Raw genomic sequence first — 6,000 nt, 5'->3', positions numbered from 1 at the left:
CGTTGTGATGATGTCTTCCGTCTTGACAGCGGTGTGCTGGACCCCTGCATCCCCAATATTGTCCACATATTCCTGAATCTGCGACGTCTTCATCGGCGCTTATTCTTTAGTGGGTATCTTGATGGACTCCTCATAGTTGACTACCATGATGGAGCGTAGTGAGTTGTATTTCGTGTGCACCTGCGTGTCATCCACGGACCAGAAATGGTGGAACTGCAGGTTTTTTTAGATACCATTCTGAGGCAGAATTTTAGATACCATTTCCTAGTCGGGTGGTCTCTGTCAAGGCGACCAGAGCCAAATTCCTAATAACACAAAACAGCACTGGTGGTTTCTACACAGATCATATGCTACTCCATTTTGAGAAGAGACCCTGTCAAGGAGACATCTATGTGCAGGCTTCTCTGAGATGCTTCTTGGATGACCACTGACAACTTCTCTTTTCCTCACCTCTCTCTTCACATCTCATTCTCCTAAAGCCCAGTGTCTGGGGCTCACAGGATGCGACCACTTCAGCACCCACCCAGTCATCCTGTTCCTCTAAGTGTAGATTTACATACTCAACTGGTAATCCCTCCTTGACCTGATGGAGGAAGGTCATTGGTTAATTAAATAAAGAAACTGCTTAACTATCTTGCCATTTGGGCAAGAAACTGCTCTTGCCTGGACTATTGCATAAACCGGACACAGAGAACCCGCAGAGAGAGGACTGCTGAACTTGCCTAAAGGTGAGATGATCTTTCGGGGTTCCTGATTCATGAAAGAGTCTGCAAGACATTCTTCAGGACAAGCAGATAGTGACTGCCTTTGAAATTTCCTGCTTTGTGGAAATGTCTGCTGGAAACTGGGCCTGTAGGCTGAAGATGAATGCCCCAACAGTAGAGGAACTTTGGGTGACTGTCCAGGCAGCAAAATGTCTCTGTCATTTCTAGAGTTTTGAAAGTTGCTTATTTCTTGTTTACTTAGGTAATATTATATCCTTCTGGAGTCTTTGATGCAGTTGAAGAATAGATAGATAGTTAAGTTGTTTTCCTTTGTTATGATAAAGATAAAATAGATGTAAATATTGTAATTTTTACTTGATAACTGTTTTGTTATATGTAATTTTGCTATGTTAAAGTTAAAGCCTTCCTTTTTTGTTTAAACAGAAAAAGGGGAAATGATAGAGGAAGGTCATTGGTTAATTAAATAAAGAAACTGCTTGCCCTGATAGGTTAGAACATAGGTGGAGTAAACAGAACAGAATGCTGGGAGGAAGAGGAAGTGAGCTCAGACTCGACAGCTCTGCTCTCTAGAGCAGAGGCTATGCTCCCCTCTCCCAGGCAGATGCTATAGCTCTGCTCTCCGAGGCAGATGCCATGTAGCCAGCCGCCAGGTCAAACATGCCGAATCTTTCCCGGTAAGACTGATGCTACACAGTTTATTAGAGATGGGTTGATCGGGATATCAGAGTTAGCCGAGAAGAGGGTAGATATAATGGGCCAAGCAGTGTTTAAAAGAATACAGTGTCCGTGTAATTATTTCGGGGCATAAGCTAGCCATGCGGGCGGCCGGGTGCCGGGGACTCAGCCCTGCTGCTCCTGTTACAACATTGACCCTTGAAGACAAGCAGCACAGTGTGCACCAGAGATGAAAGCTACAGCCTCACAGGATGACATTGCAATGCACACTGAGCCTTCCCGTCTAATGAGAGCCTTAACAGTGTTAGCCTTTAAGACTCCCTTTCAGGGTTCAATTAAAGACACCATGAATAGCTAAAGGGGGGCTAAAGATCTGAGGGTAAAGATACTTACTCAAACAGGTTCTGATGATCCATAATTCTTTATTTTTTCCTCTTCAATCCATCATTTCTCATCTTTCCTTCTTGTTCTCCCTTGTTCTTAGTTCTACATTGTTCTTAGTTCTACCTGTTACAAATGTTCCCAGTCATATATACCCTTAAAACCAGCAATTCCCCAGTCCTGGCAGATTCCAGGACCAGAATATTTTAGCCCCATGGAAAATCAAATAAGAGTTTCACACATACACACAGATTCATGGGAGTGACTAGCACATGTCTGGTGAACCCCTTCATGGAGAAAGTTAGTTAGAAAAGGGAATTAAATCACCAGGGAATTCTAGAGGGAAAGGTTAGTGTACTATGCTACATCTTTAGGTGATTACAAAGGTTTATTTTCAGTAAAATTATGAATGGGGCACAGATTGTTTAAATCAGCACGCCGCTTCTTTTCTCCTAGTATACATAGAGGATACCAGGTAACCAGGCAACCTATGTAGACAGTCAGGGAGAAGCTGATGGCTCCTGATTAGATCGCATGTACACCAGATGCTGCAGTTTCTATGGGTCTAGGGCTGGAGTTTTGCTCTAAGGGAATAAGAGACCCAGGCCTCCAAGTGATCAGTTCCAGGGTATGTTGTTATCAGTCATTCTGATCGCGGGTGTTGTGCGTCTTTCTCTGGGTTGCTGCTAATGATCTCTTCTGCTGTCCTTGAGAGTCCTGAACTAAAATCGTCAGTACACTAAGGTGAAAGAGAGCAGAAGGAGTGGGTTAAAATCAGAGCAGCAGCTTGGGCAGGTAGTAATTCTATGTCCTTGGAGATCTGTGAATAGCTTAAATTCTGGATACTGATCAAACACACCTGCTGATCTCTGTGCTCACCTAGGGGAGAGGAACAGAGGTCTGGCAGTAAGAAACTGTTCTCACAAAACAGTTCTGAAATGTGGGAATTAATCCCCAAATATGTAACAGGAAAGAGAAGTCAGCTACAGCAAAAAAAAAAAAAAAATCTATGGCGAATCACAGCAACTTATTCACAAAGCAATAATGCCAAAAAGCCTTGCCGTTTGGTTTAGCCTTTACCAGATCCCTTGGTTCTAATAAGTTCCTGTTTTGTCCTGTGTTAAATCCTAGTTAAAGAATAAGTTCTTGGACTGGAGAGATGGCTCAGAGGTTAAGAGCACTGACTGCTCTTCCAGAGGTCCTGAGTTCAATTCCCAGCAACCACATGGTAGCTCACAACCATTCTTAATGAAATCTGATACCCTCCTGTGTTATGTAGACATACATGTAGGCAGGACACTGTATACCATGTATTAAAGACCCCGGTCATCCATAAGATGAGTATAAAATACTGATCCCAGTGTATAGAATGTGTGTGTGTGTATGTGTGTGTATGTGTGTGTATGTGTGTGTCTGTGTATAACTTATAACATATATTCAACTTATGACAAGTTTACCAGGATAGTGTATCAAGGACCCCAGTCAGCCATAAGATGAATGTATAGAATGTGTGTGTGTCTGTGTATGTATATATAACTTATATATGACAAGTTTACCAGGATATTACCCAGGGCATATTTCTTTTTCTGGCTCTGATTCTAGGGACAAAGTATGTTTCTCTGACACTAGTTTCAGAGACAGGGCACATGTCTTTAGTCCTGGGTTCAGGGATAAAGATGTTTCTCTCCCTGGCCCAGGTCTCAAATATGGGGTATGTTTCTTTCTCTGACTCTGGGTTCAGAGTCAGGGTGCTCAGTGGTTGGTTTCCTGCTCCAGTTGTCCTTTTTACCCCACAAATATGGCTACTGGGATTAAAGGTATGTGGGCAATTGCTGCCTAGTCTGTAAGGCTGGCCAGTGTGACCGTTTTACTTTTCTGATCCTCAGGCAAGCTTTATTTATTAAAATACAAATGCAATTGTCACTACAGGGGCAACCAGACTAAGAGAACTCTGGGAAGAGGAAAGGTTGAGAGTAAGTCACCAGCCAGATACAGAGGAAGCAAGATGAGAAAGCCTCACTGATAAAAGGTACCACGCTATGTGGTTAAACATAGATAAGAATTATGGATTAATTTAAGTTATACGAGCTAGTTAATAGTAAACCTGAGCTAAAAGACCAAACAGTTTATAATTAATGTAATCCTCTGTATGTTTCTTTGGGATTGAATGGCTGTGGGGCTGGACAGGACAGAAACTTCCAACTACAGGCATGCACCACCACTGCCTGGTGAATCTGTAATATCTTAATAAATAGTACACGCTAAAATAAACCTTATTCCCTGGTTGGTGTGTTGTCAGTTATGCTGTTTTGGATTTTTAGTCACTTGAGAAATACCTGAGTAAATAACTGTAAGGGAGGAATGATTTATTTTGACTTACAGTTTGTTGTAGACCAGCCTCGACAAAAATACCTTTTACCAGGGTAGGGGTGTGGGGATCAGAAAAAATAGTAAAGAGGATAAAGATGCAAATAAAATAATAAAACAGAAATATAGGATAGTATTGGGAGGGAGTTCCAGTGAATACTGAAATCTCCTACATTTAACTTTCCATACACTTTTATACCCCAGGACACAAGGGGGAAAAAGCAGCAAAAGAATTCTTTAACATGATACAAAGGACAACTCGTACAGTTACTTGCTTCAACACTTTGAGGCATCAAGTCATTAGCATTCTGTTGTTTAGGCAGCAAAGCCATCCTAGATCAAGTATTCTGAAAGGTAGCCATTCCCCAGGTTAAAACTCCTAATACAAAAGAAGTAGCAGAAGTATGCTTGCATATCCTCACCATCGGTCTAGATGGAGTGGATCTACCTGTATGTGCCATCTTAATGTCAAAAGAACCAAGTAACCGCATCCTAGGTCAGGATGTGTAGCCCTGGCTGTTGTCCACCATCTTGAGCAATCTTCAGATAGGATGGAAATAGGCTCACATTTTTGGGCCTCCACAGCAGTTGCAAAAGTTATAGTTCCTGATTTGCTGGTGCCATTGGTTCTGAGTCTTAACTGGGACAGGACATCATGGTGTAAGCATTCATATTTTGTCATCCTAGAAGAGAGAGGGGGAAGAGGGAAATGAAGAAAGGGAAGGAAAAGAGTAGTCGGAGAAGAGGGAAAGGAGAGTGGAGCAGAGATAAAAGGACTTGGAGCAAGATATCCTTCAAAAGCACATCCCTAGTGTTCCATTCTCAACCAGCCTCCTATCCTAGCGCCCAAGGTTTCCACCATCTCCCCAAATAACCCCACCAGCAAACCTTTTAACACGAGAATCAGCTGAGCACATTTCACTTTCAAACCTTAATGATGGCATAGTCTGACCATCTTATTTGGGCATCCTTGGTCTAAGGGGAAGATACATGCTTAAGCAACAAGTGCAAAGTCAAAATGAGCTTTAATTCATGGCCAGGACACATTAGTGTGATGGGGAAAGATGCTATGGGTTTGTGGGCAGGTGTTGAGGGACATGCTCTCTGAGGAGGTGGCTATGAGAATCTGAGGCCAAGGATACTGTTGTGTTGCGTGTGTGGAACGGACAGTACCGAAACAGACAATAGATGTTCTCCAGGAACTACGAATCCCTGTACCAGCTGTGGTCACAGGAGATCTTTAGTGCACTGCAGGGCTCCCTTCAGTATATGTTACAAGGTGTTGGAGCCAGGCTCAAGCTATTATTGTGATGCCACTGGGGAACTTTGTTTCTCATCTGATAAAGCTTTCTCAGATAAAACTATGAGATGTAGTTCCTTTACTTAGGCTAAGCCATCTCACTAGTCTTTATTTGAATTTCTATCCTTCCTTCCTTCCTTCCTTCCTTCCTTCCTTCCTTCCTTCCTTCCTTCCTTCCTTCCTTCCTTCCTTCCTTTCTTTCTTTCTTTCTTTCTTTCTTTCTTTCTTTCTTTCTTTCTTTCTTTCTTTCTTTCTTTCTGAGACAGGATTTCTCTGTGTAGCAGCCCTAGCTGTCCTGGATCTAGCTCTTGTAGACCAGACTGGCCTTGAACTCACAGAGATCTGCCTGCCTGAGCCAGGACCTCTCTGTGGGTCTGAGCTTCAGTCTGGGATGTCAAAGGGAATAGGCAGGAACCAGAAATCTCTGTGGGTCTGGGCATGAATCTGGGACCTCCAAGGGAGTAGGCCTGAGCCAGAGACCTTTGCAGGACCAACCCCAAGCCAGGGACCTCTGCAGGAGTGAATCCAGACCAGGGACATTTACAGAAACAT

The sequence above is a fragment of the Alexandromys fortis genome, unplaced genomic scaffold, assembly GCF_014885135.2.
Source record: "Alexandromys fortis isolate MF-2015 unplaced genomic scaffold, M_Fortis_MF-2015_v1.1 scaffold_339, whole genome shotgun sequence".
In the NCBI taxonomy this organism is placed as follows: domain Eukaryota; kingdom Metazoa; phylum Chordata; class Mammalia; order Rodentia; family Cricetidae; genus Alexandromys; species Alexandromys fortis.
Note: the sequence above shows the minus strand (reverse complement) of the source record.